Source organism: Coturnix japonica, unplaced genomic scaffold (assembly GCF_054131305.1).
Source record: "Coturnix japonica strain WE unplaced genomic scaffold, WE-NBRP24 Scf040, whole genome shotgun sequence".
NCBI lineage: Eukaryota > Metazoa > Chordata > Aves > Galliformes > Phasianidae > Coturnix > Coturnix japonica.
Window position 1 is genome coordinate 119,779 of NW_028188943.1, and position 10,018 is coordinate 129,796.

General features: G+C 46.1%; 1 long non-coding RNA gene across 1 annotated transcript; it reads left to right on the forward strand.

The window, feature by feature from the left end:
• The first annotated feature begins 885 nt into the window (after window positions 1-885).
• On the forward strand, window positions 886-3,621 carry LOC146752877 (uncharacterized). The gene is made up of 3 exons (XR_014940298.1): window positions 886-1,720; window positions 2,332-2,441; window positions 2,748-3,621. It is a non-coding gene; the product is annotated as an uncharacterized LOC146752877 (long non-coding RNA).
• The last annotated feature ends 6,397 nt before the right edge of the window (window positions 3,622-10,018 follow it).

A 10,018-nucleotide genomic window follows, 5' to 3' on the forward strand; every position in this document is an offset into this window, starting at 1 on the left:
AGGACGGAACCGCGGGTCAGGACTCCACACTCGCCCCGCAGCTGTGCTGCGTCTCACTCACACCACACTCACACGACAATTCAAACACAATTACAATATATCATTTGTTAAGCTTAACCAAAGATGTTAAGAACACCGGTGCTAGTTGTTGACTTAGGTCACCTATATAGACAGCGCTGTATGATACCAATTATCCCAGGATTACCCAAATCACCCTGTACCAGAGAGCAGACAAGCTCTGCCAATTAGCAATCACCTGAATGTGAGCAATAGCTCTTTTACCATGCGTACGACTTACTGGCCCCTTTGTAAGCATTCCCTAGGGAGTCCTAACCCAGCCGGCAACCTAACCTAACCCGTGAGCTCACATCCCTGGGGGGGAGCACGCCGACTCCACTGTGCCCTGCGTAGGACGTCTCCTCACGACTTACGGGTCCCCCATTTCACATACCTGGTCCGCCGATAGATGGTTCTTGTCTGCTCCTGCAGTGATCAGATGAGGGAGGGGAGTCCTTCCGAGAAATCTCGGGGCGCGCCAAAGGCGTCCCCCTTCTCAGCTGGTCCTGCAGCCGAACAGAGAGGGTCCCATCTGGGGTGCCAAATTGACTCGCGGAATCAAACTCTATAATCCAGAGATGGGTTATAAAGCAGGTATGTTTATTCCAGCGTTGCGCAGCGCCGGGTGCAAGGGGGATAGCTCCTCCAAACTTGCACACCGTAAAGAGAAAAGTGTGTTACAGATATAGGTTAAGCTAATACATAAACAATAGTCTCCTCCTCAGTTTGATTACATATTCATTACATTCCCTATGGCCCCGTTCCCCGCGACCCCATTCCCTCATTCCCCCTGACCCCATTCCCCGTGACCCTTGCCGATGTTTTGGGGTGAAAGTCTTCTTCTGTTTTCTTCTTGGTGTTATCTGCTGTTATTGTTCTCCCATGTCGGCATCATCTTGCCCGGGGGGGGATCTAATCCTTCTTGTCAGAGGTCTCCGGACAGTTTCTTCTTATCTTTATTGCCCTCTTCTCTGGCTTTATTTTGACTAAGTGTCTGCAATTCCCCCTTTCCCTGCACTTTTAAATGTACAGTTACCCTTTGTCTTGGTTTCTGTGAAGTTCCCCTTTCCCTTTCTATAGCAAAGTGTTACCTTACCACCATTTTGAGGCTTTGCTCACTCTTCAGAGCATATGGACCTTTTAGATGGGAGTGCGCAGCAAGGAACACATGGGGTCTCAGCTTCCTTCCTGCTCTACATCTGAGTGAGGGACACTGTGACCTGCTCAGGAGGCAAGATGTCATGTCAGGGAGGTGTGTTTTCCTTGTTGTTTTTTATCATCTGTGCTTTGCTTTGCTGTGTTATTTTTTTTCCTTTGCAGTTCTATGGTTTTCTTTCCTATTTGGTGTTTTCTATGTCGTGCTTTTTTTTGTTTTTTGTTTTTTGTTTTTTGTTTTTTGGTTTTTTTATAAGTTTTTTTCTGTTTTTCCTTGTCTTAGTTTTTTTCTTTTGTTTGATTTATCATTTTTTCTTTGCTTTTATTATTATTATTTTTTTTAATTCTGTGTTATTTCCTAAAATCCTTCATGGTTTATTTGTTGTTGTGTTTTTCATCTATGTTTTGCTATTTTTCTTTATATACGCTGTATGAGAACTGTTGAATCACAGTCTGAGCCACTGATTATCACCTAGGGAAGGGACCTGGTCAGCCCTGGTTAGTGCAGGTGAGGGCAATGCAGCTGAGTGACTGGAAGGGATGGAGCCTGGCTGCACCTCTCTTACAGCTCATTTTTGAAGGCTGACTGCCCCTGGGTGGAATTTTTTTTGATGGTTTCTCCTCTGTGGAGTTTGTTCTGTGCACTTCCATCCTCAGTGGTGGGTGAGCCATTCTTTCCTTACCTTTGTAGTATATTCACACTGTGCTAGTCTTTCTGTTGTTACAGATAGTATGTGTTTTTTTTCTATTTGTTTTCTGTGGTTTTTTAAACTTTGATTCCCTGGTTTTTGGCTTGCTTTTTTTCTTTATATTTCTTTTTTTTTTTTCTTTTTCTTTTTTTTTTTTTTTTTTTTTTTTGCTGTGTCCTATTCTGCTTTACGGTGACATTTGCAAGAGACTGTGAATTCTCCTGGTTCAAATTGCAGTTGGCTTAATCAAATGTGTAAGAAATATATAAGGGCTGCTGAGGCCAGGCTGGAGTTGCATTTCTTTATGAACTGGGGTGTTGCTGCGGATGCGTTTCTCTCCTGTTTTGTCTCTTTTGCGGCTGTTCAAGAATATTAGATTGTGCTATGTCAGTATTTGTTGCCATCCTGCTTTCTCTTCTCTGTCTTGCAGGTCAGCTCGTGCTAGAAGTCAGTGGTATCACTGTATGAATGGAGGTCAGTTTAGGAGCAGCTGCTGATGGAAGGAATCAAGACCAGGCTAATAAATGGAAGCATCTCCTGGTAAGGTGTCAGAGGTGGCAGTAATGATGTCTGTCATCGTTAAAACCAGAGGTCAGGCTCATCCGAGTGCTTGCTGACTGATACTTCGGAGTATCTCGTTCTCCAGCTGAACGATAAGAAAGCTAAATATGCTGAGCCATTACAGCTTGTGCTGAAGTTGTGAATGTGCTCCCAGATGTTTCCTTTAGTGGTAAATCATGTTCTGGCACTGTGGTAGTCCTATCTCTGGCATGATCTGGAGCACCGTGTCTTGTTGCGAGCCTTGTGTGCCTGTTTCCATGAACCTTGCTTTCTTTCTCTCTTCAGAGTAAGGGCAGGGTGCTTCCTTGCTTTTGGTGGATTCATCCAGGAGGCTGTTAGAAGGCCAAATGCAATGTTCATTAAATGGAGGGACAGGATGGGAATGGACTGTCGTTGCCACCAGGCAAAAGTGAGTTTCTTATGTCATGAATGATATAATTTTGATTATTCTGAGCAGTTGCAGTGTGGTAGAGGATGTCACGAAACCATTTATTTCGGAGCGCAGGGAAGAGTCATGAGAACCGAAACCGTAGTTTCTGTTTTGGATGTCAAAATGGTGGAGTTTCTTTGGGAGGGCAATAGCTGGGCTTCCTGTTAGCAGGCCCCCTCTGAGAGATTGGGCTTTGCTTGCTGCTTTGCTGTGCCTACCTGCCTGCTCCCTGTGCTTGTTCCTTTTACATTTCAGTGCTTCTTTTCCCTTGCTTTGATGTTTTTCCCTTTCAGGGCTTCTTTTCTCTTTCAGTGCTGCCTTTGCCCTTTATGTACTCCTTTTCCCTATCAGTGTTACTTTATGCTGTTCCTTTCCCTTTCGGGGCTCCTTTTCCCTTTCAGGGCTGCATTTCATTGCTTATTTTCTTTCTCAGGGCTGCTTATCCCTTTCAGGGCTGCTTTCCTTTGCTTATTTTCTTTTTCAGGGCTCCTTTTCCCTTTCAGGGCTCCTTTTCTTTATCAGTTCTGCTTCTCCCTTTCAGGGCTGCATTTTCTTGTTCCTTTTCCATGTCACTGCCGCTTTTCCCTTTCACTGCCGCTTTTCCCTTTCATGCTGCTTTTCCCTATTAGTCTTGCTTTTCCCATTCATTGCTGCTTTTCCCTTTTATTCTTGCTTTTCCCGTTCACTGCTGCTTTTCCCTTTCACTGCTGCTTTTCTCTTTCACTGCTGATTTTCCCTTTCACTGCTGCTGTCACGGTTTGAACTAAAAATCCACCTGCGTCCGTGACAGGGGGCCGTAGGCCCCGGAGGGGCCCTAGGCCGAAAGGAAAAAGTTAATTAGGAAAAGAAAACAGCGGCAACGATCTAAGGAGGCACACTTATTTACTAAATACTATATCGAAATACAGGATAACACAATATAATACAATATAATTGAAATTGAGCTAACGAATCAAGCAAAATAGGAGAGAGAATGAGTCCCGTAACCGAGAGGCCTACTGTGAATCTAGGCGAACGGCTGAAGGCTCCCACACACTCCCCTGAACGCCAGAACTCGAAAGACGTCAGTCTGTTCTGCGACAGAGTTAATATAGAGTCCAGGTCCCGTGACCTATCGTGTTGTTCCCTGGGAGATGTAGTCTTCTTCTGTAAGTTGCAGATTCAGTAAAATTATTCATGCTTAATATGATGTTATGATGTGGAATACTGATAGCAAAAATTACAAAATTATTAAACCATGACATTCCACCCCTTATTCTACATCATTACATTATGTTTATACATACATACACACTCATATGTATAATTGTGAATAATCAGCAACCTTATTTTTCTCAACAATTTATATTTATTCCATACAAATCCCTAAGTTGAGAACAAAACTCTATAACCTAACCTACTATTTATTAATTTTGAGAAAATGGCAAACCTGCCAGAAAAAGGAAAACATGTCAGCGGTAGAGGGGAAAGGCGGCGCTAGTAGGGCGTCCCCCACATCAAGGTGCACTCATCCTTTCCCAGCCACCACAGCAGATTTCCTTTTGACTTATACTTCTTTCCATGTGTGCTCTACATATGCATGGCCAGTGCAGGATATAGAGTCCAGATGGAAAACTTGCTTACAGAATGCCTAATTAAGGTATATAGAGAAAAAGTGTTTCCTTAACATTAATCCACTCTATCTTAAGTCCTATACCTAATTGAACTATTCTGTACCTAATTGAAATATTTTCTGAGACTCTACCTATATATTTACAGGAAAATCATTGGCTGCACTCCCCCAACATCAAGTTCCCTTGTGGTACACATTGAACATTCCCATTTTTGTCCATCACCCACCATGTGCACCCAGGTCCCTGGGCAAAGACAGTACCCCGGAGAGGTTTGCCCTTTCCAGACGCTGGAGGGACCCAAACTGTTTTTCCCAACACACTCTTTATGTGTACTACAGGAACCTTATCTCCCTCCACAGTACGTAGGGAGCTGGATTGGTTAGGACCATTACGATTACTAGATCCTCGAGTGTTGACCAACCAGGTGGCTTCTGCTAAATGGTTCTCCCAGTTTTTATATGTTCCGCCACCCATTGCTTTCAACATAGTTTTCAACAACCCATTGAATCGTTCAATCTTACCAGAAGCTGGTGCATGATAGGGAATATGGTAAATCCACTCAATGCCATGATTTTTGGCCCAAGTGGTTACAAGGGAATTTTTAAAATGGGTCCCATTATCTGATTCAATTCTTTCTGGAGTGCCATGCCGCCACAGGATTTGCTTTTCCAACCCTAATATGGTGTTTCGGGCGGTAGCATGGGGTACTGCGTATGTTTCGAGCCACCCAGTGGTTGCCTCCACCATGGTGAGTACATACCGCTTACCATTGCGAGATCGTGGCAAGGTGATATAATCAACCTGCCATGCCTCTCCATATTTATACTTTTGCCATCGCCCTTCCCCCCAAAGAGGTTTCATCCTCTTGGCTTGTTTAATTATGGCGCATGTTTCACAATCATGAATAACCTGAGCAATAGCGTCCATAGTTAAGTCCACCCCTCGGTCTCTGGCCCACTTATATGTTGCATCCCTTCCTTGATGACCTGAAGTCTCATGGGCCCACCGAGCTAGGAATAATTCACCCTTGTTCTGCCAGTCCAAGTCTATTTGAGCCACCTCAATTTTGGCAGCTCGATCAACCTGATGGTTATTTTTATGTTCTTCAGTAGCCTTACTTTTAGGCACATGAGCATCTACATGGCGCACCTTTACAACAATGTTCCTTATTCGGGCAGCAATGTCTTTCCACAGTTCAGCAGCCCAAACAGGTTTACCCTTTCGTTGCCAATTATCATTTTCCCACTGTTGCAACCACCCCCATAAGGCATTTGCCACCATCCATGAATCAGTATAAAGATGAAGCATTGGCCACCTCTCCCGTTCAGCCACATCTAAAGCCAGCTGAACAGCCTTTACCTCTGCAAATTGACTTGATTCTCCTTTACCTTCAGTGGCCTCTGCAACTTGTCGTGTGGGGCTCCATACAGCAGCTTTCCATCTGCGATGCTTCCCTACAATACGACATGATCCGTCTGTGAATAGGGCAAATTTCTTTTCGTTTTCTGGTAGCTCATTGTATGGTGGTGCCTCTTTAGCACGTGATACCTCTTCTGTAGGTGGTGTTTCAATTTTTTTACTCTCAGGCCAGTCCATGATCACTTCTAGAATTCCAGGACGGCTGAGTTTTCCCATTCGAGCTCGTTGAGTAATTAATGAAATCCACTTACTCCAAGTGGCATCAGTAGCATGATGGGTGGAGGGAACCTGTCCTTTAAACATCCAGTTTATTACTGGCAAGCGAGGTGCTAGAAGAAGCTGAACCTCTGTCCCAACTACTTCAGAAGCAGCCCGAACCCCCTCATACACGGCTAAGATCTCCTTCTCAGTTGGAGTGTAGCGCTCCTCAGACCCTTTATATGCTCGACTCCAAAATCCTAGGGGTCGGCCTCGGGTCTCTCCTGAGGCTCTTTGCCACAAACTCCAGGTGGGACCTTTCTCTCCAGCAGCAGTGTAGAGGATGTTCTTCACATCCTGTCCCGTCCGTACTGGCCCCAAGGCCACGGCACGGGCTATTTCTTGTTTTATCTGCTCAAAAGCCTGCTGCTGCTCAGGACCCCATGAGAAATTATTCTTCTTCCGTGTTACCTGATAGAGAGGGCTCACTATGTGGCTGTAGTTTGGGACATGCATTCTCCAAAAGCCCACTACTCCCAGAAAAGATTGGGTCTCTGTTTTATTTGTGGGCGGAGACATAGCAGTGATTTTGTCAATCACATCTGCTGGGATGTGACGACGTCCATCTTGCCATTTTATGCCTAAGAACTGGATTTCCTGGGCAGGCCCCTTCACCTTGCTGCGCTTAATGGCAAAACCAGCTTTCAAAAGAATTTGGATTATCTGTTTCCCTTTCTTGGAAACCTCTGCTGCTGTATGGCCCCACACCACAATGTCATCAATATACTGCAAGTGCTCAGGAGCATTACCCTGTTCCAAAACAGCTTGGATCAATCCATGGCAAATTGTTGGGCTGTGCTTCCACCCCTGGGGTAAACGGTTCCAGGTATACTGAATACCTCTCCAGGTAAAAGCAAACTGTGGCCTACATTTTGCAGCCAATGGGATGGAAAAGAAGGCATTAGCAATATCAATGGTGGCATACCACCTAGCTTCTTTTGACTCCAGTTCATACTGGAGTTCTAGCATGTCTGGTACAGCAGCACTTAATGGAGGTGTGACTTCATTCAGGCCACGGTAATCTACCGTCAGCCTCCATTCCCCACTGGTTTTACGCACTGGCCATATGGGGCTGTTAAAAGGCGAGTGCGTTTTGCTAATCACTCCCTGATTTTCTAATTGGCGAATTAGCTTTTGAATGGGGAGCAATGAGTCCCTATTGGTGCGGTACTGCCGTCTGTGAACCACTTTGGTGGCAATTGGTACCTCTTGGTCTTTTACCTGGAGCAACCCCACAGCAGAAGGATCATCTGACAGACCAGGTAAAGTTGACAGCTGCTTAACACCATTTGTGTTTACAGCAGCTATCCCAAAGGCCCATCGATACCCCTTGGGATCCTTGAAATATCCCATCCTAAGGTAATCGATTCCCAGTATACATGGAGCCTCTGGACCAGTCACAATAGGGTGTCTCTGCCAGTTTTTACCAGTGAGGCTTATTTCGGCCTCCAACATAGTCAATTCTTGGGAACCCCCAGTCACTCCATGGATATATATTGGTTGTGTCCCTTGGTGACTTGAGGGCATTAGGGTGCATTGTGCACCAGTGTCCACCAAGGCTTTATATTTCTGTGGTCGAGATGTGCCAGGCCACTTAATCCACACAGTCCAGTATACTCTATTGTCCCTTTCCCCCCCCTGGCTGGGGGCAGGGCCCCTCTATTGTTTACCTCGGCGGCTTGCAGCAACTGGAACTTTCCCCCGTTTGGAAGAGTTCACCTTGGTGGTTGTTTTGGATTGTAATTCTTTCACTCGTGCCTGAAGTGCAGAAGTGGATGAGTTATACCACTTCTTTATATCCTCCCCATGATTACTCAAGAAATACAACAAAGCAAAACGTATGGTCTTATCATTGTTGTTTGCTTGAATACGAGGTGTCTTATCGTTGTCATTTGCTTGAATACGAGGACGTCTCTTTTTTATGGTTGAGATTTTCGATGATACAGGTCGAGAGGAACTCATGTTGTTTAGCTCTCTCAATAGGCGATCGTGGAAATCCTGGTTTCCATCATCTGGTACCACCGTGGATTCATCTACATCAGGCACATTAGCCAATTTGTCAATAATATCACTTTGTGTTTCCTCCACTTTGTCTAACCTTTCCACTATTTTTTTTCCCATTTGGACAATGGCTGAAGTATAAAGCTTAACTTCTGTAGCGCTTATAAATAATTCAAGCTCCTGAAGTCTGCTAATTAGCTCATTTACAGGGGGCTTTCTTTCCCCTTTGCCATATACCAATGCAAGTGCACTGGCATGCTTTTCTGGAGCTGCCTTTGTAAAGTCACGCCACATTTGTCGTGGAACGTGGACTGCTTCAGGATCATGTAATTGGTTTGGATTGTTACGATTGAACTGGGGGCTGTAGAGCATTTCCACCAGAGCCCTTTCTCTCAAAAATTGGGTACCTTTCTCCATATCAGTCCATTTCTTTTTCTCAGGCTCCAAGTCCCGTTTAAAGGGGAATCTATCTCTTACCGCTATCAACATCCGCTTCCAGAGGGTGTAGGACCGATTTTGGCATGTGCCTATACCTCTGTCCACACGTGAGTCCCTGGAAATGCTACCCAGTTGGCGAGCTTCACTGCCATCGAGCCACGCACTGTTGGCACCATTGTCCCAGCAGCGAAGTAACCAAGTGACCATATTTTCTTTTGGCTGACGTGTGAAATCCTTTCTCAGATCTCGAATTTCACTCAGTTTAAAAGATCGATCAATAATGGTCGTAATACTTTGCTCACCTTTTGCTCTATCAAGAGTCCCAGGTGTTGATGTTGGCAGCTGTGTTGATGAGGCTGCCCCATCTATAAGTTTGGACTCGAGAAATTCTCGTAAAGAAAATCTAGCTTTTGGCTCCTTGTCTGACTCTGACCCTGACTCTGACGCTTGTGTTATTTCCTCCAGGCGACCTTCCTCCTTTTTCCTCTCTCCTAACTTTCTCTCTCCTAACTTTCTCTGCTCCTCTGACTTCTTCTCCTCCTCTAACATCTTCTTATACTGCTCTAACAACCTCTGCTCCGCCGACTTCCTCTGGTCTTCTGACTCCTCCTGCTCTCCTGAGTCCCCCTGACCTCCTGAGTCCCCCTGCTCTCCTGAGTCCCCCTGCTCTCCTGAGTCCTGCTCTCCTAACTCCCTCCGCTCTTCTAACTCCTTCTGCATTTTCTCTATCTGAGTTGAAACTCGTTTTGTTTTTCGCCCTCTTACAGGGGCAACCAACATTGTATCTGGTGCCCCCGGTGGTTGGTTAAGTTGGAGTACATACGGTTCAGACTTGAGGGTGTCGCATTCTGCCCTGAGGACGTTATAACTAGACTGGAGGGCGTCGTGCTCAGACTGGAGAGCGTTGTGCTTACACAGGAGGGCGTTGCGCTCTGCCCGGAGATTGTCGTACCTGGACTGGAGGTCTTTGTGTTCAGACTGGAGAGCGTCGTAGTCAGACAGGAGCTCGTCGTACAAAGACCGGAGGGTGCTGCGATTGGCTTTGAGGGCGTTGTAGTCGGTCATGAGGTCAGTGTACAACGAGTCAATAGAGTCATGTTTGAACTGGAGATCGACGCACTCAGATTGGAGGGCATCGTGTTTGGACTGGAGAGTGTCATACTCGGACCGGAGGGCGCTGTGCTCGGACTGGAGAGTGTCGTGCTCGGACCGGAGGGCATCGCGCTCAGTCTGGAGAGTGTCGTGCTCGGACCGGAGGGCGCTGTGCTCAGACTGGAGAGTGTCGTGCTCGGACCGGAGGGCATCGCGCTCAGTCTGGAGAGTGTCATGCTCGGACCGGAGGGCATCGCGCTCAGTCTGGAGAGTGTCATGCTCGGACCGGAGGGCGCCGTGCTCGG